We start from the raw sequence: 24,409 nt of genomic DNA, 5'->3' as shown, positions 1-24,409 counted from the left end.
TAGGGAGAATTATATCAACAAATTGGCAGACTAGGTAGATAATAGGCTTTCCTTCTCCCATAGAGGCACTAAGTTAACAATATATGGACCAAAACACCACTACAAAAACTCCAGAGAATAGGTAAGAAGCTATAGTACCCACACATGATAACATAATGAACAAGACACGGTAACAGTGAAACGTGTAGAAAAACTTGTGGTGCGCCCATTCATGCTACTTCCCCTGCACAGCATAATATGGAACAACCAGAAAGAAACCCCCATGCCAAGGTTCTTCCCTCAGGAACACAAACAGGACAGACTAAATATCCTACAGTCTGGCTTGTCTGAGGGCTGCCTGAGGGACTGGTTTCTGTCTTGGCTGACTCAAAGAACTGGGATGACTGGAACCAGAGTTGGAAGATGCTGTATATAATAGGTAAGCAGCACCTTAGAGCTGCATTTCCGTAGGCAAATGTCAGGGGGAGCTAAGATGAGAAATGGTTTGAGAGGCTCTAGAACCTCCAGTCTGGCTGATTAGTGAAGATATTCCCATGCAGAAATTCAGTATGCAAAGACTGGTTATTTTTTCAAATGTCCAAATCCCAGCCTGGCCAGAAGGTGAGGGGAAGGTGAGGGGAAGGCGGGGGGAGGGGAGGGGAGGGAAGGGAAGGGAAGGGGAGGAAGGAAGGAAGGGCAAGGAAGCAAACAAACAAACAGGGAAACTTGGCCCAATTAAAGGAACAAAATAAAACTCCAGAAACAGACCTTAAAGACCAACCTAAAGAAACACACACATATAAGGTGCCAAACAAAAAATTTAAAATAAGTCATAAAAATGCTCAATCAGCTAAAAGAGAACACAACTAAAAGAAAACAGGAAAGGGTGCCTGGGTGGCTCAGTTGGTTAAGCGACTGCCTTCGGCTCAGGTCATGATCCTGGAGTCCCAGGATCGAGTCCCGCATCAGGCTCCAGTCCCGCATCAGGCTCCCTACTCGGCAGGGAGTCTGCTTCTCTCTCTGAACCTCCCTCCTCTCATGCTCTCTATCTCTTTCTCTCTCTCAAATAAATAAATAAATAAAAATCTTTAAAAAAAAAAAAAAAGAAAACAGGAAAATGATGCATGTACAAAATGAGAATATCAACAAAAGACAGAAACTTTTATACAAAGAAAAATTCTAGAGTTGAAAAGTACAATAACTGAATGGAAAATTTCACTGGAAGGGCTCAAGATCAGAGCTAAACAGACAGAAGAATGAGTGAACTTGAAGGCAGATCATTTGAAATCAGGATCAGAGGAGCAAAAAGAATGAAGAAGAGTAAATAGAGTTAAGAGACTAATGGGAGGGAAACTATCACGCTGAAAAAAAAAACATTATATATATATATATATATATATATAAACGGTCTCTAGTAAAGGTAAATACATGGACAAATATAGTAACCTGTACTGCTACAAACTTGGTGCATAGAATTTTAACGACAAAAACATAAAAAATGTGTAAGTCTATGTTAATGGGTATACAATATATAAATATGTAATTTGTGACATTAATAACATAAAGAGGAGGGTGGAGCTGTAAAGCAGTAGTTTCTGTACGTGATTTAAATTAATGGTTTAAAAAACAATGCTATAACTTTAAGATGTTTTATGTAATTTCAATGATAACCAGAAATAAAGTATCTACAGAATATACACTAAAGGAAATAAGAAGGATATCAAAGCACAACACTACAGTAGTTCCTCCTTATAAGTTCCACTTTCCATGGAACTTATATTTCCACAGTAGAAATGGCCATGGTTTCAATTACCTGTGGTCAAGTGCAGTCTGGAAGCAGATGATCCTCCTTCTGATGTATCCTCAGAAGATCAACAGTGGCTTAATGCTACATCACAATGCCTTTGTCATTCACCTCACTTCATCTCATCACCCAGACATTTTATTATCTCACATCCGCACGAGAACAAGAGTACAATATAGTAAGACACTTAGAGAGACCACAGTCACACAAGTTTTATTATAGTACATTGTTATAACTGTTCTATTTTATTATTGTTGTTGTTAATCTCTTATTGTGCCTAATTTACAAATTAATTTTTATCATAGGTATGTATAGGAAAAAACAGTGTATGTTGGGTTCAGTACTATGCAGTGTCAGGCATCCTCCAAACAATGGAATATTATTCAGTGATGTAAAGAAATAAGCTACCAAGCCACGAAGACACATAGAGAAACCTTAAATGCATATTACTAAGTAAAAGAGGACAATCTGAAAAATTGCTTACTGTACAATTCCAACTATAGGACATTCTGGAAAAGGCAAACTATGAAGACGGAAAAAAAGTGGTCGCCAGGGGCTGGAGGTGGGGGCAAGGGAAGGGATAAACAGGCAGAACACAGGATTTTTAGGGCAGTGAAAATACTGATACTTTAATAGTGGATACGTGTCATTATGCATTTGTCCAGACCCAAAAAGTATACACCAAGAATGAACCCTAATGCAAAAAATGGGCTTTGGGTGATTATGATGTGTCAATATAAGTTCATTAATTGTAACAGATGTAGTGGGGGATGTTAATAATGGAGGAGGCCATGCATGTGTGGGAGTATGGGAACTCTCTGAAATTTGCTATAAACCTGAAAGTACTCTAAAAAAAATAAATCTTGGGGCGACTGGGTGGCTCAGTCATTAAGCGTCTGCCTTTGGCTCAGGTCATGATCCCAGGGTCCTGGGATCAAGCCCCACATCGGGCTCCCTGCTCAGCGGGAAGCCTGCTTCTCCCTCTCCCACTCCCCCTGCTTGTGTTCCCTCTCTCGCTGTGTGTCTCTTTCTGTCAAATAAACAAATAATCTTAAATAAATAAATAAATAATCTTTTGGGGCACCTGGGTGGCTCAGTCAGTTAAGCGTCTGCCTTCAGCTCAAGGCATGACTCCCTGCTCAGTGGGGAGCCTGCTTCTCCTTCTTCCTCTGCAGCTCCCCCTGCTGTGCGCTCTCCCTCACTTCTCTGTCAAATAAAATCTTTAAAACTAAATAAATAAAAATAAATAAATCTTTTAAAAAGATGCAAATGGGATTAAGCAACCCAATCGAAAGATCTGAATGGATTAAAACCACAGCATCTAACTATACGCTGTCTATAAAGCGACTCACTTTAGAGCTAAGAATATACATAGGCTGCAAGTGAAAGGATGGAAAAAGATAGTCCATAAAAATGGTAACCAAAAGACAGTAGAAATGGCTATATGAAAACCAGACAGAATAGACTTCAAATCAAAATCTGTAACGAGACAAAGGAGGATATAATGACAAATAGGTCAGATCACCAAGAGAAATCTAACAATTAAAAATATTTATGCATCGGGGCGCCTGGGTGGCTCAGTTGGTTAAACGACTGCCTTCGGCTCAGGTCATGATCCTGGAGTCCCAGGATCGAGTCCCGCATCGGGCTCCCAGCTCAGCAGGGAGTCTGCTTCTCCCTCTGACCCTGCTCCCTCTCATGCTCTCTGTCTCTCATTCTCTCTCTCTCAAATAAATAAATAAAATGTTTAAAAAAATATATATTTATGCATCAAACCTCAGAGCTCCTAAATATATAAAGCAAACTGAAATACTACTCTAATCAATCTACAGACTCTGAATAGCCAAAACAATTTCGAAAAAGAACATAGAGGACCCATATTTCCTGATTTCAAAGCATTTTACAGGGGTACCTGGCTGGCTCAGTCAGGATAGCATGTGACTCTTGATCTCAGGGTTGTGAGTTCAAGCCCCACATTTGGTGTAGAGATTGCTTAAAAATAAATCTTAAAAACAACAACAACAACAACAACACTTTACAAAGCTGCAGTAATCCGAACAGCATGGGACTGGAATAAAGAAAGAGCAGGGGCGCCTGGGTGGCTCAGTGAGTTAAGCACCTGCCTTTGGCTCAGGTCATGATCCCAGGGTCCTGAGATCGAGACCCCCATCAGGCTCCTTGCTCAGTGGGGAGCCTGCTTCTCCCTCTGCCTGCCGCTCCCCCTGCTTGTGTGCACGCACACGCTCTCTCTCTGACAAATAATAATCTAAAAAAAAAAAAAAAAAAGACAAAGATCAACAGGACAAAACAGAGAATACAGAAATGAACCTTCACGTATATGGTCAAATGATTTTTAACACAAGTGCTAAACCCACTCAATGGTTTTTGAAGACAGTCTCTTCAACAAATGGTGCTGGGAAAACTAGATGGTCACATTCAAGAGAATGAAATTAGACCTTCATCTTATACCATATACAAAATGTAACTCAAAGGACACAAAAAGCAAAAAAAGAGACTAATGGAACTTTATTAAACTTAAAAACTTTTATGTAAGGGAAATAAAAGAGCAAAAAGGAAATCTCCAGAATGGGAGAAAATGTTTGCAAATCATGTATTTGCTTTTTTTTTTTTTTTTAATTTTTATTTATTTGACAGAGAGACAGCCAGAGAGGGAACACAAGCAGGGGGAATGGGAGAGGGAGAAGCAGGCTTCCCGCAGAGCAGGGAGCCCAATGAGGGACTCGATCCCAGGACCCTGGAATCATGACCTTAGTCAAAGGCAGATGCTTAAGGACTGAGCCACCCAGGCACCCCACAAATCATGTATTTAATAAGGAGTTAATATGCAGCATATGTAAGAACTGCTACAACTCAACAAAAAGCAACTCTTTAAAAAATGAGCAAAGGACTTAAATATTTTTCCAAAGATAATATATAAATGGTCAATGAGCATATGAAAAGATGCTCAAAATAACTAATCATCAGAGAAATGCAAATAAAAACCACAATGAGGTTAGAACAGTTACTATCAAAACAACAGAATATAAGTGTTACTAAGTATGTGGAGAAATTGGAACCTTTGTGCATTGTTGATTGGATCATAAAACAGAACTGCACTATTAGTAAAATAATAGTAGAATACGGTATGGCAACTCCTCAAAAAATTAAAAACAGAAGTACCATGTAATTCAGCAATCCTACTTCTGAGTATATACCCAAGCAGGGTCTCAAAGAGATATCTGCACACCTGTGTTTATAGTGGCACAATTTACAATAGCTAAGAGGTGGAAGCAAACCAAATACCCATCAAAAGATGAATGAAAAATTAAAAATGTGGGCGCCTGGGTGGCTCAGTCGTTGGGCGTCTGCCTTCAGCTCAGGTCATGATCCCAGGGTCCTGGGATTGAGCCCCACATCAGGCTCCCTGCTTGGCAGGAAGCCTGCTTCTCCCTCTCCCACTGCTTGTATTTCCTCTCTCGCTGTCTCTCTGTGTCAAATAAATAAATAAATTTTTTTAAAAATTAAAAATTTTTTAAAATGTGGTTATAAATGAAAGGAATATTATTCAGTCTTTAAAAAGAAGGTTATGCTGTCACATGCTACAAGATAGAGGAATCTTGAGGACTTTATGCTCAGTGAAATAAGCCAGTCAGAAAAACAGTAAAAATGCATGATTCTACTTATATGAGATATCTAATCAAATTCAAAGAAACAGAAAGTAAAATAGTGGTTACCAGTGGCTGGAAAGAGGGGGATAAAGGGAGAGTTGTTTAATGGATATAGAGTTTCAGATCTGCAAGGTGAAAAAGTTCTGGAGATCTGTTTGCAAACAATGTGAATATACTTAATACTTCTAAATTGTACACTTAAAGAGAGTTAAATTGTAAATTTTATGTTATGTCTTATTTACCACAAATTTTTTTAAAGTGATACTAATTATATTTCTATTTCCAAGTATGCCCCTTGATTCAGCACTTTTGTTTCCTTAAATTCCTCTCCTTTTCTTGCATTTAGGCATGTAAATCAACCAACAGATGTCTTTTTCCAGAAAAATGGGATCTTCTCTAAATAATAGGACATTCTCTCCAGATAGAAATGAAGAGTTTTGACAATAACACATCATTGCAGAGCTTTAAATACCCAGTACCAAAAAAAAAAAGGCTTATTGTCAAGAATCCTTATAAATGAACAGACAACTACTCCTTTCTGGTTTGTTCTTTATAATACCTCGATATAATCACACAATGTTTAAAAAAAATTCTTTAAAAAAGAATCCGTTTCTTTAGTCTTCATTTACATTTTATAGCTCATAGTTGGCATTTTTTAAAGAACAATTACATTAGACATAACTGCAACACTAAATGAAATAATTATAATTCTGAGGTTTTGTTCTCTCAAGTGGTACCCCTTCCAATTGTTTACAATGCCCAGAGCATGTTGAATATGACAGTACCAGTCAGAGAGACAAAGGAACAACTCTTCCCTCACAGACTAAAGAAACATCTCTAGCAGTAAAAAATGAGAACACTAGTCAAAAGAAAAGACCCAAAGACCACACATACGAATGGTTGGCAAACCAAGGAACAAGAGAAGGTTGTTTAGGATTATTATATCTTTCCATTAAGAGAACCACTTTAGCATTATGAAATGTCACTCTTTATCTTTAGTAATACTTCTTGCCTTAATAACTAAGTTATCTGATATTAACATAGCTTAATCACCTTTCTTTTGGCTAGTATTTGCATGGTATTATCTTTTCCTGTCTAGTTCCATCTTGCTATTTATTTTAAATTTATCTCATGAGTTCTTTATTCTTCTTTTCCTGCTTTTCTATTCATCAACTAGTTTTAATATTCCATTTTATTTCTTCTATTAGTTACACATTTTTGTGTTATTCTTTTAGTGGTTACCCAGAAAATAATAACACACATTCCTAACTTGCTATAGTCTACTTTAACCACATTCCAAACAATACAAGACCTTAATAACAATTTGACTCCATTACCTCTCCTCCATCCTTTTTGCTATTGTTGTTGTCTATTTTATTTCTAAAATGCTTTAAACCTCAACAGTCATATTATAATTTTAAAGCTCAACTATTAACTAACTTAAGGAAATATAGATGCAAATTATATACAAAGTAAATAAAATTAAGCAATACTACTCCAGCTATATTGATATTTACTGATATCCTACACAGATATATAGCATGGCAGCCAGGTCTTTAGGTAGTGTGTGTTAGTGTTCATATCCACAGGTGTTGTATATCAAACTGGTACTCCACAGAACTTATAGCCTCTAGCCTCAATAGTGTGGAATTTCTAGAACATAAAAGGGACTCTGATACAGCTCTAGAACCTAGAAGTTACACTAAACGAGGACTTCAACTCTCCCTCTTACATAGCATTGGGCTGTCATTTTATTTCATCCTTCCCTCCTATAGGAATGCTTCCAAGAATGCTACAGAATAAATTTCTAGGGGCACCTAAGTGGCTCAGCTTGTTAAGTGTCTGCCTTCAGCACGTCTGCCACGTGCCCCTAAAATCAAATTTTAGAAAAGATTATTCTGTCTACAACACTCTAGGCCAATGAAGTTCCCATCTAGCTATTCAATAAAGAGAATTTGAGACAGAAGATAACTACAAAGGTGATTTTGCTATAGAAATGCTGTCCAGGGACGCCTGGGTGGCTCAGTCGGTTAAGCGTTCAGCTCAGGTCATGATCCCCGGGTCCTGGGATCGAGTCCCACAGCGGGCTCCTTGCTGAGCGAGGAGCCTGCTTCTCCCTCTGCCTGCCTCTGTCTCTCTCTCTCTGATAAATAAATAAAAATCTTAAAAAAAAAAAAAAAATAGAAATGCTGTCCAAAGGCACCTGGGTGGCTTATCAACTCCTGATTTCAGCTCAGGTCATGATCTCGGGGTCGTGAGATCGAGCCCCGCGCATCAGGCTCTGTGCTTAACATGAAGTCTGTTTGAGATTCTCTCTCTCCCTCTCCCTCTGCCCCTCCACCCTACGTGCGCTCTCTCTCTCTAAAATAAACAAATCTTTAAAGAAAAGAAATGCTGTCCTTTTAGGGGCTAATAGGAAGAAACAAATGGACTGAAGTCTGTCTTTTCTATTTCACAACAGTGGCTCTATTTTTCTTTTTATAGTTTAAATGTGTGCAAACATGTCGAAGAGTTCCTAGAAGTGGATTTATTAGACAAAAGGAATCATGCATTTTTTTTAAATTGAGGTATAACAGACAAATGTGTTAGTTTCAGGTGTACACCATAATGATCCGATATTTGCATATATTACAAAATGATCACAACAGTAAGTCTTAACACCTGCTATCATAAATATTTTTTTCTTATAAGAACTTTTAAGATCTACTCTTACCAACTTTCAGATATGCAATACAGTATTATTAACTATAGTCACCATGTTGTACAATATATCCCCATAATTTATTTTATAAATGAAGTTTGTACTTCGGTCCCCTTCACCTACCCTCACCCCCTACCTCAAGGAACCATCCTCTGTATCCACGAGCTTGAGCTTTTTTGGTGGGGTTTTCTTTGCTGTTTTTTGTTCTTTAAGATTCTACATACAAGTGAGATCATACAGTATTTGTCTTTCTCTGATTTATTTCACTTAGTATAATGCCCTCAAGGCCCATCCATGTTGGTACAAATGCCAAGATTTCATTATTTTTTATGGCTAATATTCTATATATCATATATATGAAATACACAAACACACCACATTTTCTTTATCCATTCAGTCACTGGTGGACTGTTTCCATACCTTGACTTTTGTTTATTTCAGAAATGAATGTTTTTGTGATTTCTACTTTGGGGACAAAGAAGACTTTAGAGGGCGTATCTATATCAAAATCCCTCAAATTTCTATTCTAATAAAAGCCTCTTTAAAGGGGAATTAATGGGGCACCTGGGCGGCTCAGTCGTTAAGCGTCTGCCTTCGGCTCAGGTCATGATCCCAGGGTCCTGGGATCGAGTCCCGTATCGGGCTCCCTCCTCAGGGGGAAGCCTGCTCTCCCTCTCCTGGTGCTTGCGTTCTTGCTCTCGCTATCTCTGTCTCTGTCAAATAAATAAATAAAATCTTTAAAAAAAAGGGGGGGGGATTAATGGAGTAAACATGAAAGATTGAACACATTCACTTTGGCTTTCTACTAAAATTAAATAATAAAATGCACACACACACCAAGGCAGGGAGAACTAAAGAGGATACAGCAGTAGATAAGAGATGTCAATAAAATTTTGGAAGGTGAAAAACAGATGGTCCAGTAATAAATGACTTAGATTTCAGCTTTTCTCCGGTCAGTAAGTGTTTGGCAGAGTAGTAGGTGGTGTGAGGAAATCAACAAGAAGCAAGCCAACTTATGCTAAAACTACAGAAAGGTCAGGACTTACACAAGTATTAGGGGCTCCTTTAAAACCAAGGGCATAGAGTTGGGCCTGAAAATAGAAGAATTGGTTAAAACTATTTATAATAAGCAGTCGGATCAGCAGATCATTCTCCTACCACACAGGTGATCAGTCCAGAGGTGCACTGAAACAAGGGACCAGAAAGATTCCAGACTGAGAGACTCTAGATGCAGATGAGGGCTGGGGTGAGGTACCATTCTGAGGACAGAAGGATTAAACTGAGAGATGAGAATTTCAGTCCTCTTCCCAGTCTTCCAGAACACATGCAGCCAGGCTTATTACCACTGCCATCATCCACCCACTCCCAAAGGCAAGAGTCTGAACAATTCCTCTGGAAAAACTGACCGAAGAGGGGCGCCTGGGTGGTTCAATCGTTAAGTGTCTGCCTTCGGCTCAGGTCATGATCTCAGGGTCCTGGGATAGAGCCTCACATCAGGCTCCCTGCTCGGCTGGGAGCCTGCTTCTCCCTCTCCCACTCCCCCCTGCTTGTGTTCCCTCTCTCGCTGTGTCTCTATCAAATAAATAAAAAATCTTAAAAAAAAAAAAAAACCTGACGAAAAGACCTATACTATAACACTGACAACTGGAAGGGCCTCCAATAAAATGGATCTCTGCCTAATTACTCTATGGTAAAAACCATCAACCTACAAAAGCCTTCACAAAGGATAGCTTCCCAGAGCATTTTAATGCCTCTCTCAAATAAAAAGAGAAAGCCATGGATGACTAGACTTTTGAGAAAAACCTCTAACAAAGAAATATTTAATAGAAGGACTGGGAAATAACTTTTAAGGAAATTTCCCAGAAATTAGAATAAAAGAAAGACACAAAAGAGTACATCAGGAGACTCAATCTTTGACTAACAAAAAGAACACAATAAGTACAGAAAAAAATTAAATAATATAAGTGAACTATGGCTATATGCAATAACATGGATCAACCTCAGGCATGTTATTTTTGCATAAAAAGCAAGTCATACAAGACTACATAAAGTATAATACCATTTAATAAAGTCCCCCAAACAAGTACAACAAAGAACAGTTCGCTTAATGTCACATACATACATAATTAACTACCTTTTAAAAACTAAAGTGATGGGGCGCCTGGGTGGCTCAGTCGTTAAGTGTCTGCCTTCCGCTCAGGTCATGATCTCAGGGTCCTGAGATAAAGCCCCCCCCATCGGGCTCCTGCTCAGCGGGAAGCCTGTTTCTCCCTCTCCCTCTCCCACTCCCCCTGCTTGTGTTCCCTCTCTCACTGTGTCTCTCTCTGTCAAATAAATAAAATCTTTAAAAAATAAAAAATAAATAAAAACTAAAGTGAATGAAATACAAAATTTTGGACAGTAGGAGAATCACATATGGCTCAAAGAGCATGGTGATGGTAATGTTCCCATTCTTAAGTTGTGTGGTCAGTTGATAGGTCATTTATTATTGTGTATCATCACAGCTTACATAAAGTTTTTTTAGTATGAATAAAATATTACATAATAAAATTTTTAAACAAAATCAGCTTTTCTCCAGTCAGGTAAGTGCTTGGCAGGTTAGTGAGAGGTGTGGGGAAAATAAATTTTTGGTTTTGATGGAATAAAATATATCAATAGTTCTGTAAAACAAATGTTTCAAGATCCAATCTTTCAGTTTTCCAGATTAAAAGGACCCCTAAGTATCCAGCCCAACAAATGCCAATAAGACTCACACCAAGGAACAACTTGTAAAACCTCAGGACAATAAAGAGAAGACTTTTGAAAATTCTAGAGAAAAAAAAGATGCTATCCAAAGGATCAAGAATCAGTATGGCATCAGATTTTTCAATAGCAATACTAGCAATGAGCAAATAAAGACACAGTGCTTAAAAATTGTATGAGGAAATTCTATCCAACATAAAATTCCACACCAAGTCAATGAAGTATTACAGTAAATGGAAGTATTAGAGTAAAATAAAGGAATTTTGAAATGGGGCATAGTTTTTTTTTCTTTGTGGAGGGAGAGGGTGTGCATGGATGTGCCCAAGTGGGAGGGGGCAGAGGAAGAGGGAAAGAATCTTAAGCAGGCTCCACACTCAGTGCAGGCCCCAACATAGGGCTTGATCTCATGACCCTGAGATCATGACTTGAGCGAAAATCAAGTGTCAGACACTTAACCAACTGGGCCACTGAGGAGCCCCGAAATGGGCACAATTTCTAAAAAATTATCTCCTATGCATCCTTTTTTATAAGGCTCTTGGAGAATGTGCTTCATGAAAAGAAAGGAATAAAGCAATGAAGAAGACAACATTAAATCAAAGAAACAGGGAATCTGTTATTTATTAACAGATGAAGGGAGTCCCAGAACAAAAGGTGTGCAACAGTCTTTTAAAGTAATCCATTCAGGGGCGCCTGGGTGGCTCAGTCATTAAGCGTCTGCCTTCGGCTCAGGTCATGATCCCGGGGTCCTGGGATCGAGCCCCGCATCGGGCTCCCTGCTCCGCGGGAAGCCTGCTTCTCCCTCTCCCACTCCCCCTGCTTGTGTTCCCTCTCTCGCTGTGTCTCTCTCTGTCAAATAAATAAATAAAATCTTTAAAATAAATAAATAAATAAATAAATAAAGTAATCCATTCAGGGGCGCCTGGGTGGCTCAGTCGTTAAGCATCTGCCTTCGGCTCAGGTCATGATCCCAGGGTCCTGGGATCGAGCCCCACATCGGGCTCCCTGCTCAGCGGGAAGCCTGCTTCTCCCTCTCCCACTGCCCCTGCTTGTGTTCCTGCTCTCGCTCTGTCTCTCTCTGTCAAATAAATAAATAAAATCTTTAAAAAAAATAAAGTAATCCATTCAAACTGGAGAAGCGAGGGCAACAAGAAGATGAAACTGAGAAGAACACACGATGTTTTTAAAAGTATTCAGAAGATCTGCAGCTCTTTCAGAACTTGGAAATGACCCAATTACAGCTAGAAAGAACAATCAATATTGAAGCAATTAACTCCAGAGACAAAAAAACTGTATAAAAAGGAAAATGTAATCATATTGTACTTATAAGGTTCAAGCTGTTGGAACAGAGCAAAATTTGCCACCCCATAATGTGTATCTTTGGCATGTGGATGATTCTAGGCTAATTATTTTTAAGAATCAGAGGCTCACAAAGAAACTTTAACCTTCCCCCAAATGCCTAAAAGAATTTAGATAGAAGACCTGCTCCAGGAAGGGAGCTATCACCACAGGTAACTACAGTATAACCTGAACTTGGTGTGGTAGACAGGGAGCAAAGTCTGTTTATTACAATTCCTCTCTATGCCCCACTGGATCTGTATGATCCAGCAAACATCTGTTTACCAAACATTTACTCTTTTTCATCTTCCTGTGAATTGTCTTCCTTTCCTTTGAAGTCCCAGGCCCCTGCCCACTTCTCCTTAGTTCTGGATGGCATATAAGCCTCAACTGCCTGACTTCCTGTGGGCCTCATATTCTTATGGAGCCACCTTATTTAAATAATCAAATATGATTTCTCCTCTTAATCTGTCTTATGTCACTTTAATTCTTGTACCAGCCAAAAGAACCTCAAAGGACAGAGGAAAATTTTCCATTCCCCAACAATGTAAAAATACTTACATTGGCATATGTAAACAGTTTATCAAAATTTAACTGAAATTTTAATAAGATGTGGGCAGGAAAGATAAGAGAGCTTAATCATCATCTTCATGTAGGAAATCAACAGATATTATCTACAACAGAAACAAATGGGGGCGCCTGGGTGGCTCAGTCGTTAAGCGTCTGCCTTCGGCTCAGGTCATGATCCCAGGGTCCTGGGATTGAGCCCCACATCGGGCTCCCTGCTCTGCGGGAAGCCTGCTTCTCCCTCTCCCACTCCCCTTGCTTGTGTTCCCTCTCTCGCTGTGTATCTCTCAGTCAAATGAATAAATAAAATCTTTAAAAAAAAAAAAAAGAAAATGGCTTATTATTTAGAAAATATTTAAATAAATTCCAGTATAAAAAGTTAAAAGTTTAAAAACTGTTGCCTGAGAAAGGAAACAGAATATAAAGAGTTCTGATTAGTGGCTTTTTTTAAATAAATGTTTTAATGATAAACATAAAGGTTAAAATAAATTTTCCTGGGACGCCTGGGTGGCTCAGTCGGTTAAGCGTCTGCCTTCAGCTCAGGTCATGATCCCAGGGTCCTGGGATCGAGTCCCGCATCAGGCTCCCTGCTCCGCGGGGAGCCTGCTTCTCCCTCTGCCTCTGCCTCTCTCTCTCTATCTCTCATGAATAAATAAATAAAATCTTTAAAAAATAAATAAATAAATAAATAAATTTTCCTTGGGTTAGATATGGTGAAAAAAACATTTGTTTGTGAGAGCTCTAAGAATCTGAAAAATGGTAGTATATGAGTCTACAGAAACTCCTTCACAAAAAATTTAAGCAAATTTATAAGCAAGTAGAATGTTTTATACTTCTAATTGTGTTGAAAAGCAGAGACGACTTTTAAATTTTTGGTTTCACACTTCTCTGAAAGACTAAAGACAAAAATATATATCTGAAACAATATTAATTTTTTTTTTTTTAAGATTTTATTTATTTATTTGACAGAGAGAGAGAGAGAAAAGCAGAGGGAGAAGCAGGCTCCCGGCTGAGCAGGGAGCCTGATGCGGGACTTGATCCCAGGACTCTGGGATCATGACGAGCCAAACAGTTGCTTAACCAACTGAGCCACCCAGGTGCCCCTGAAATAATATTAATTTCTTAGCTTAATTTGTTCCTGTAGCTTATTGTTGATCTAAGGTCATGATTCAGTCTTCCTTTGTCAAAATGCTTTTCAGATTTTCCAGCTGTGATTTCAAAAAAACAGTACTAGGACAATACAGAATTGTGAAGCTACAAACAACAAATGATAAGAGCTAAGAGGAAGAAAAATCCCAAGGGCTCTAATCTTTAAGGAGAGAGAAAGTCTCTACAGAAAAATATAGACTTAAACATTCAATCATACAAAAAAGGATGGCTTTGACATTTTCAGCATATGATATGTAATAAATATGTGATTTGTAATAAATATTCTTTGGTCTTCTATCCAGTTATTGGCTCATAGCTCCCCAAACTCTTGGAACTTCCTAAGCATTAAGAGCAAAGGGAGCATCTTTTGTTACAGTATTTGGTCTTTTGTCCTTAGATCCTAAAATAGCTTTGGAGCATAAAGGGGACATATTATTCAAAACAAGCCCCCATAACCACACCTGATTTTATGTTAATGCAGTGACTTAAAGAAAGCCCTTAGTTAACCATAGGATGGGAGATAGTTGCCAGGGGAACCAACCATGTAATTAGAGTTGGAATTTTCAGCCCCACCCACCCTCACCTCCAAGGAGTTAAGGAGGGACTGGAGATTGTGATCAATTACCACAGGCCAGTGATCTAATCAATCATGTCTATGTAATGAAGCTCCCACAAAAATGCCTTAACTATGGGGTTCTGAGAACTTCCAGGTTGGTGAATACATGGAGGTTCTGGGAAGGAGACATACCTAGAGGGCATGGAAGCTCTGCACCTCTTCCTATATACCTTGCCCTTTGCATCTCTTGGCCATTCTAGAGTTATATCCTTTTATAATAAACCTGTGCTCTAGTAAGTAAAATATTTTCCTGAGTTCTGTAAGCCACTCTAGCAAATTAATGGAACCCAAGCGGTGAGTGGTGGGATCATTTCATCTATAGCCAGCTGGTCAAAGCACAGGTGAAAACCTGGATTTGCCAATGGCAGCTGAAGGGGGAGGGGAGGCAGTCCTGTGGGTCTGTGCCCTTAATCTGTGGGATCTGAACCTATCCTCAAGTAAGGTCAGAATTGCATCAAATTGTGGAACACCCAGCTGGTATTGCAGAGAAGTGCTTGGTGTCAGGGGGGAGGAACCCACACATCTCGTGACCAGAAGTAAAGTGTAGTTGTGTGCTGTAGTAAAGGAGAGACACAGAGGAATGTTTTTTCCTTATATAAACATCAATTCCTCTTGCAAAGATTTTTTTTTTTTTTGCCAGTTTCAACAGTAGGTAATTCTTTTTTACCTAATTTTTAGGTAAATCCCACTAAAAGGAAAAAAATACTCAGTAAACACAGTCTATATGTGACAAAGCGTGAACCCTCTAAATAAGAAAAAATTTTATTCAATTGACTTTATTTAGTAAAACACTAGAGTTACAAATCCTTATAATGATGAAAACAAGATAAAAAAGTCAAGCTTGTCTTAGATGTCGGTACCAATCCACAAATCTCTGCACCTGAATGCAACGAAAGATAAGGCCATAGAACTAGGAGCAAAAAATAAGGGATATACATCCCAAACCAGTATGTAGACCCAAGGCAGGTAATTTATACTGTGGCCTAAAGTCTCCTGAGCTGTAATCAGATCATAAAATCTTTATTCCCATTCTCACAAAGCTAAACTTCTGACAACAGAAAACAGCCTGAATTCCATTTTTTTGCCAAGAAACTTAAGCAAGATCACCTTATATTGAAAGCCCTCTGGGGGAACATTTCTAAGAAGAATAAATTAACCTCACAGGTATTTATCTGCTTAAACTTAATTTGATTCTATCTTTGGTGTAACTCATCACAAATTTTGTAAAGACATTGTGTGATACCCAAGGAAAATGGAAAATGGAAAGAAGCTTATCAGAGAAATGTTTCCAATCACAAACATCAGTTTCAATAACAAAGTGGGTAGACTGCTGTCTTCAACTGTTTTGCATCTTTGTACCAGACAACAGTTCCAAGCAAAAGAAAACATGGACACTGTTCTTTAACCTTGAAGAATGTATAGTTCTGGTCTGAACAATCTACAATCGTTGAAAACAAGTTCAATGTTGTTGGAAAGCCTCTGGTGAGCTAATACCAGAAAACAATGTTTAAGATATTCTACTCCTACACTATAATAGGTGGTTATTTAGATGAGTATTTGCATAGCCGCTTAACATATGAGACTTTTATTAATAAACACAACATATGCTCCCCAAGATTATATTATGTTCTATAACCTTCTATTTCACTAAAGTTCCAGAAAACATTTCCCACAGAACATCCATATGGGGTAGGTTATACGAATCTTCAGTTCCTGTGACGTACTACTCCATTATTAAAATTCATATAAAGAAACACTCAGAAATAAACAGATCAGAATTAGGACTCTCTTTCACTTTTATGGCCATTCATTCTGTGGTTTTCATATTTTAAAAAGAGAAGTGGTCCTGAGAAGGAAATCTCAACAAATGCAGGATTAGCCATTTTATTTATTTTTTTTAAAGATTTTATTTATTTATTTGAGAGAGAGAGCGAGACAGAGAAAGAGCACAAGAGGGGGGAGCGGGAGAGGGAGAAGCAGACTCCCTGCTGAGCAGGTAGCCTGATGCGGGACTCGATCCCGGGACTCCAGGATCATGACCTGAGCCGAAGGCAGTCGCTTAACCAACTGAGCCACCCAGGCGCCCCAGGATTAGCCATTTTAAAAAATCTCAAGTCACGATTCCAGAATTTAGACTCTCAGACTCACTGGAGCAGAAGGGCTTCTGCCTCTATGTGAACAATGAGAGAACAGGGTGTTTCAGGGGAGAAGAAAACCACCACCACAACAGAGAAACCTAAGTAGGTACTCTGTAGCACAATACTCAAATCAAGTATAGTGAAAAAGCTGTTAAGTTTATTGCTGGCTTATCTTTGCTAACTGGATTTCACAAAACCATCCCCTCACCAAAAAGAAAAAAGAAAAAGGAAGGGGTATATGGATACTAAAGTTTTTGTTTTTATGGTGATACAATTTTGAGCTTAAAAAAGTGAAGCTATTCAATTATACTGCAGAACAAATTATTTTTAATTAAATAGTACTTACATCTTTTAGAGGGAATTTATTTACTAAGTCATCTAAGATATTATACACTAAAATAACTGTTCACTCTAAACTTGCTTCATGTTCTCTTTCTCCTTGCTTCTCTTTTTATTTGGTATAAAGAAGCAGAGCAAAAGTTTGTTGATAAAGTTCATTGTTGGAATTCCTTACTTACGTATTACTCTCCCATATAGTCAAGCTATCGGCTTACAAGAGGCATTAAAACTTTCTCCTATGTGGAGACGGCCTGAGAATCAGAAATCATCAAATTTCTAAAGAAAACAGCAGAAGTTCTGAGCAGAAGGTCTGGATGAAGAAGTGGAACAATTTCCCAGTGTAGTCCTGTTCCAGATCTTCATTCACAGGCTAGCTTTCCTACAGTGTTTCAAATTTAAATGTTCCACCTATGAATTCCTACCTACAGTGACAGAATTTAGGAGTATCAAAGGTTGTTTAGTCCAGCCGGACTCTCAACTGGAGTCACAGATATTTCCTACAACATGCATGATGTGTGGTTCTCCAGCTTTTGCCTGATCTTCCCAAGACAGCCTACCTCAAAACTGTACAGTTCTGTTGTAAAATCTGTTCTTATATTGTGGTTAGCATCACATTCCTAAGGTAAATATAAATGATTTTCATATTATCCAAAAATTCTTTAGAGGAAAATTATTCTAACTTTTAATCTTGATCTAAATATAGGATACATGCACCCCAGTATGTATGCAAGACAATCCAATGGACTGCGGTAAGAAAACATTGTAACTTCCATTTATATTACTATCACATCCTTTTATTTTTTAAGTTATATGATGGATGTAATTTATAGGAACAATTATATGTGCACAATTCGTAACATAAAAATATTAGAGATACGCTAAAGGTGTGGGTGAGCAAAATAATTTGGAGGCCACTACTGTAGACAGTTAATGTCCTTTCTTTTATTTTATTTTTTTAAATATTAGGTCATAGGGAACCTACCTATATGATTATGGATCCAAGGTGGATATTAAATGCTCATCATCACTGTATCATGAACCACGTATAAATAAATATTCATCATGAGAAATTAATGGCACCCAAATAAGCTTTCAAAATATCAAAATAATAAACAGACTTTCTTGGATTATTCAGCTCTCCAACAAGTCTACCATGCATGTGACAACTGTGTGGACACATACATACATACACACCCACAGAGAAAAAGGAACCTATAAGGATATCTTTCATTATCTGTCCAACCTAAATTGAAAAATTAAATGTAATTTGACTAAATTTACCTACATTTAAAGTGCTAAGCTGGAGTCCTCAGAATACTAACATTGGAAGTGATCCCAAGAAGATACCAAGGTCCATTTTAATTAACGTTTAAAATTATATTGTTGTCCTTGAAATCAGCTTTTCAATTATAATGCTATTTAGAGCATACTCCCAAAATGCTTTAATAGAGTCAGACATAGGAAATACTTTAAGTTATTAAAGAAGATGTTCATGTTATAAGTAAATTCTAAAAGCAAGGCAAGGGAATAAAGATTGAGTCTTTGGAAAGCTGCTGTATCTAGGATCTTTTACAATCTAGGATCGTAAAAAGGCAAGCACATTTACATTAAATTAGGTTTTCAAGGTACATTTTCAACTTTCTCTTACTTAAAACCAAAACAACCTTCCTAAACAAAGTAAAAATCCTATTATTTACTAACCATAAGAATCTTTGCAAAGTTCAGAATTTAGGCCAACATTCATGAAGAGTTAGTTCCATAACCTGGCTGGTAATTAAAAATAAGACTTTGGGATTGTATGAAGAAGTATATGCAACCCTATGCTCACTGAAGCATTATTTACAACAGCCAAGATTCATAAGCAACCTAAGTGTTCATGGATAGATGAATGGATAAAGAAGATATGGTATATACACACAACAGAGTATTAGCCATAAAACAGAATGGAATCTTACCATTTGCACCAACCTGAATAGACGCAGTGGGTATTATGCTAAATGAAATAAATCAGACAGAGAAAGACAAATACCGTATGATTTCACTTATATGTGGAATCTAAAAAACAAAATACACAAAACAAAACAGAAATTGACTCACTGATACAGGAAACAAACTGCTGGTTACCAGAGGGGGAGGGGTGGGGGAGGCAAAATAGATGAAGGGGATTAAGAGGTACAAACTTCCAGTTATAAATAAGTCATGGGGACATAATGTACAGCATAGGGAATATAGCCAATAATATTGTAATAACTCTGTATATGACAGATGGTAACTACACTTATCACTAGGGATCATTTCATAATGTATGAAAATAGCAAATCACTATAATGTACATCTGAAACTAATAGGATATTTATGTCAGTTATACTTCAATAAAAACAGAAGAATTAGTTCCATAATCTGGTTGGTAATTAAAAATAAGACTTTGGGATTATATTAGTATTAACCAAGAAAATTATGTTTAAAATACACTGCAGGCTGTAAGAATCACTAGCATAATACAGAAGAATTAGCATGTTACTTCATCAAACATTACTCTCAGCAATACCAGAGGGTATCAGCAGAGGGCCTCTAGAAATCATGGTACTAAAACTTCCTAGTAACATCCTTCCCAAGTAAACCAGGAAATGAATTCCCTGCTACTGATATTTGCTAAAATGATTTATGTTCAAATTAAATTGTCAACATCTGATTAAGACTAGCTCAGAAATCAAATATGAGAATTTCTCTCCAACTAAAAAATTTCATATCCAAACCAGGAAAGCAATATTCAAATGTTAAATACTGCTTTCCCAATTACAACTTGCACTATAAGATCAAATTTTTCTAACAGCCTCAATGAAAGTGTCAATACTATTTTTAATAAAAAATCTCTGTGAAGTATAAGATCATGATATCACAAATATGATGGATAAGCAACATTTGCTATCTTACCCTCCCCTAAGAGGAAATAAATGGGTAACAAGAATTTCTTCCTCTTTGTCTCCTACAGACCTAGACTACTCCCCTGTCATCACATGTCATTTCCTGACAGACACTTCATTGCAATCCCAGAGATGACTTTTACCTCAGTAGGCTGAAATTTCTATTATTTTGAGCTGGGAATTACTGTTCTGTTTTGAAGACAAAATCTCTTTGGACTTCAAGTATCACCAAACAGACATTAAAGAAGACAATGTTGGGGCGCCTGGGTGGCTCAGTCGGTTAAGCATCCGACTCTTGATCTCAGCTCAGGTCTTGATTTCAGGGTCGTGAGTTCAAGCCCCATGTCGGGCTCCACCATGGGCATGGAGCCTACTTTAAAAAAATTAAAACAAAAACAAAAAGAATTGAGCAATGATTTAAAAACAAAAGCTCCTGAAGATCTAAGTATAATACATTACTAGATTCTTAAACATGCCACAAAACTTTTAATTATTCTGATTTGAACATGTCCATACAATAATACTACAAATATAAAGTAAGGAAAATCAGGTGCTGAAGGTAGGAAATATTAAGTGACATTTCCCACCTTTAACACCACATTAAAAGATATAATTTGAAAGCATCTCACTCTTAAAAGCAAATATTTTAGAAACAAGAGGTAAGTTCTTCAGAGAAGTCTTCTTTTCAAACATTCTCAAAACTACTAAGCATCTGTCATGTTTAAGTCACTATCTATAAAAATTTCAATTGTCTAAGTCACTATCTATAAAAATTTCAAACATTCTCAAAACTACTAAGCATCTGTCATGTTTAAGTCACTATCTATAAAAAACTCAACTGAATTTCGCCAAATGAAAATTAAAGATACGAAAAATAAGTCAGATTGCAAAAAGGAAAAACAATTTCAAAATGGAGCTGTGTACATTAAAAGAACCAAACAGTACCTTAGAATTAGGAAAGTAATAGCTCAGCTCTAGTTCCTGCTATATCCATATCTGGATATTATGTTCTGTTCTAGAGACCATAATTTAAGAGGAATACTGAAGAACTGGAACAATCAAGAGCTGATGGACCAGGGTGCCTGGGTGGCTCAGTTGGTTAAGCGACTGCCTTCGGCTCAGGTCATGATCCTGGAGTCCTGGGATCAAGTCCCGCATCGGACTCCCTGCTCAGTGGGGAGTCTGCTTCTCCCTCTGACCCCACCCCCCTCATGCACTCTCTCTCACTCTCTCTCAAATAAATAAATAAAATCTTTAAAAAAAAAAAAAAGTTGATGGACCACTATGATTAAGTACTCAAAACTATGATAATGGAAGAACACTCCAGTGTTTGCTTCAGCAGCATATATACAAAAATGGAACAATAGAATTGATTAGCATGGCCCGTGCACAAGGATGATACTCAAATTCGTGAAGCATTCCATATTTGTCATGGTCCTCTGGGGTCCTTAGTGAATTGCTGAAACCACAAATTTAGATCTGTGACTGTCAAGAATCTACCTGCTGTGTAGTTTTCCAGTGGAGTCCCGGGAGGCTCCCAATTCATTTAGTATCCCAAGAATCCTCTGAATCTCATAGCTAGAAAGTATTTTTAAGCCACTCTTTAGGCCAACCTTCTCCTTGAGCTATCTATTCTAGACTATATCGACTGCTATGAGATTATTCTTGGCAAGACCCGCAACAACAGAATAGTGGTCAAAAGCATGACTTCTGGAGCTAGAAAGGCATGGTTCTGATATCCAGTAAACTTCTAACCAGTTGTGAGAACTTGGTAAGTCACTTCAACCGCACTCTTCTGTTTTCCTCACTTATAAAATAGAGATAGTAGGGGCGCCTGGGTGGCTCAGTCGCTTAAGTGTCTGCCTTTGGCTCAGGTCATGATCCCAGGGTGCTGGGATCGAGCCCCACATCGGGCTCCCTGCTTAGTGGAAGCCTGCTTCTCCCTCTCCCACTCCCCCTCCCTGCTTGTGTTCACTCTCTTGCTGTCTCTCTCTCTGTCAAATAAATAAAATATTTTTAAATAAATAAATAAGAGTAATATTTCACAGTACAGCGTTTATACTAAGGATTCACTATTGCATTCTAGCACTTAGAATGCTTGGATCAATAAATATTTGAATTAAAAAATAAAAAAAGAATATCCAGGGCACTGGGTGGTTCACTCAGTTAAGCATCTGCCTTCAGTTCAGGTCATGATCCCAGGGTCCGGGATCGAGCCCTGCATTGGGCTCCCTGCTTCTTGTGGAGCCTGCTTCTCCCTCTCCCTCTGCCTGCCGCTCTCCCTGCTTGTGCGCTTGAACTCTCTCTCTGTGTCAAATAAATAAATAAAATCAAGGAAGGGAGGAAGGGGGGAGCCCCAAGGATTAGGGATTATTCACCTAGAAAAGGGATTTTTCAGAAACATATTTTGAAAGTAATCCCTGCCTGCAAAGGCACTATATACTCTGACTGGCCCTAACTGGAGAAATACAATTTAATATAGATTTCAGTTTAATAGGTTAGATTTGTCTAACAGAGGAATCCATAGTAGAATGGACTTCTTTGGGAGATTCTGAGGCCAGATAACCACTTGGGGAGAATATGACAGAGCTGAATAAAATGACTATAGAAGTCCCTTCCAACCTAAGATACCATGTTAATCGAAGTCTCAAAAAGGTTAAGTGGAACTTCCTTTAGGACAATGCTCCAGGGCGCCTGGGTGGCTCAGTCGTTAAGCGTCTGCCTTCTGCTCAGGTCATGATCCCAGGGTCCTGGGATTGAGTCCCGCATCGGGCTCCCTGCTCGACAGGAAGCCTGCTTCTCCCTCTCCCACTCCCCCTGCTGTGTTCCCCCTCGCTATCTCTCTGTCAAATAAATAAATGAAATCTTAAAAAAAAAAAAAAAAAGGACAATGCTCCAGAATTCTTGTCTTACCTCTCAGATAGCTGTAGCAACTTGGTAGGGGGGAAACAACCCTAAAAGCACAGAATTAAAAAGAATCATTGCCGGGGCGCCTGGGTGGCTCAGTCGTTGAGAGTCTGCCTTCAGCTCAGGTCATGATCCTGCTTCTCCCTCTCCCACTGCCCCTGCTTGTGTTCCCTCTCTTGCTGTCTCTCTGTCAAATAAATAAAATCTTCAAAAAAAAAAAAAAAGAATTACTGCTGAGGCACCTAGGTGGCTCAATCGGTTAAGCATCCAGCTCTTGATCTCAATTCCAGTCTTGATCTCAGGGTTGTTGAGTTCGAGCCCCGTCTTGGCGCTTCTTAAATAATAATCATAATAAATGTTTAAAAAAGAACCATTGCTACCATCGGGTTACCTGCCAAATTACCTGAAGCAAAGATAAATATCCTTGCATTTCCTACTTTAAAGCACCTTTTGGAGGTTAAGACTGTTGGCTTCTGGACTTCCAGAAATTTCACTGTGGCCTTTTGACAGTGGATGTGGAAAGCAATGGGAAACTTCTACTCTTTTATCTAAATTTCTACTTTATTCATTTCTACTATAAGAGTTGATTATTGGACTTCATATCTTACTTTAATTGCTAAGACCACCTATTTAATTTTTCTCCCTGGGTATTTCAGGAAAATTAGTCTCCTTGGATGTAGGCATCTAGGTAACAGGTTACAAATTTTTTGGCAGTCTAGATTCTTCTAAGATCTTCTATACCCTCTGCCTTTATATTACACTCCTCACACTAAGTACATGATAAAAATGTACAATCAATCTTGAGGCATCTGTGCTATAGTGGAATGAGCACAAAAAATTAAGACTCAGCCATGTACTAGCTCTTTGGTCTTAAGCAAGTTTAAAATTTTCCCTAAGCCCTAATTACTTCATTTGTAAAAAATCAAAAAGTAAATTTAAGAAAAGGGAGATCAGAACTACCTCAAAAAGCTGACATGCAATGTAAACTATATTATATACATAAACAAGATCTTACATACCGTAGATACAAGATAAGCTGAGTATGACCCCACATAATAATATTAAAACAAATTCACCTCCACAAAACATCCTTGCAAAGATCACTACCAACTACATGGAAAAGATTCTCAATTATTGAATGAGTCACTAAAATTCAGTATTCTCATGGCAGGTTTCTTGGTTATCTTAGGGCAATAAGAAGTTGACAGAGGGATGGTTCTCACCTTCATCCCCCTTTCTTAACTATAATTCTCCAACTACATTTTGTGGTCAATGTGAGACTACAATTATGAGCTCTCTTCCACCCCACCCTCAACCTCATAATGCAGAAATAGCTCCACAGAGACTGTATATTTAACTGGTTACCTCAGTAAATAGAAGAGGCCTTATCTTAGACCCTGTAAATAATTACTCCATTTTCTTATTATTTTGTTTAGATATGTAAGAATCTAGAAAGTCACTGCTCATATTTTAATGATGAATGGTATTGAAGTAACTCTAAGGAATCATTACAGTATTTTATTTCCATTGCTACTCATCT

At 38.0% G+C, this 24,409-nt stretch overlaps 1 protein-coding gene and 1 pseudogene across 1 annotated transcript in view; one reads left to right on the top strand and one right to left on the bottom strand.

Moving 5' to 3' along the window:
* Positions 1-24,409, bottom strand: part of TMCC1 (transmembrane and coiled-coil domain family 1) — a 251,467-nt gene that overhangs the window by 141,272 nt on the left and 85,786 nt on the right. The gene's annotated exons all lie outside the window — the stretch shown is intronic.
* On the top strand, positions 21,293-21,392 carry LOC123326974 (annotated as a pseudogene).

Source organism: Neomonachus schauinslandi, chromosome 1 (assembly GCF_002201575.2).
Source record: "Neomonachus schauinslandi chromosome 1, ASM220157v2, whole genome shotgun sequence".
NCBI lineage: Eukaryota > Metazoa > Chordata > Mammalia > Carnivora > Phocidae > Neomonachus > Neomonachus schauinslandi.
This window is presented reverse-complemented; position numbering and strand designations above follow the sequence as displayed.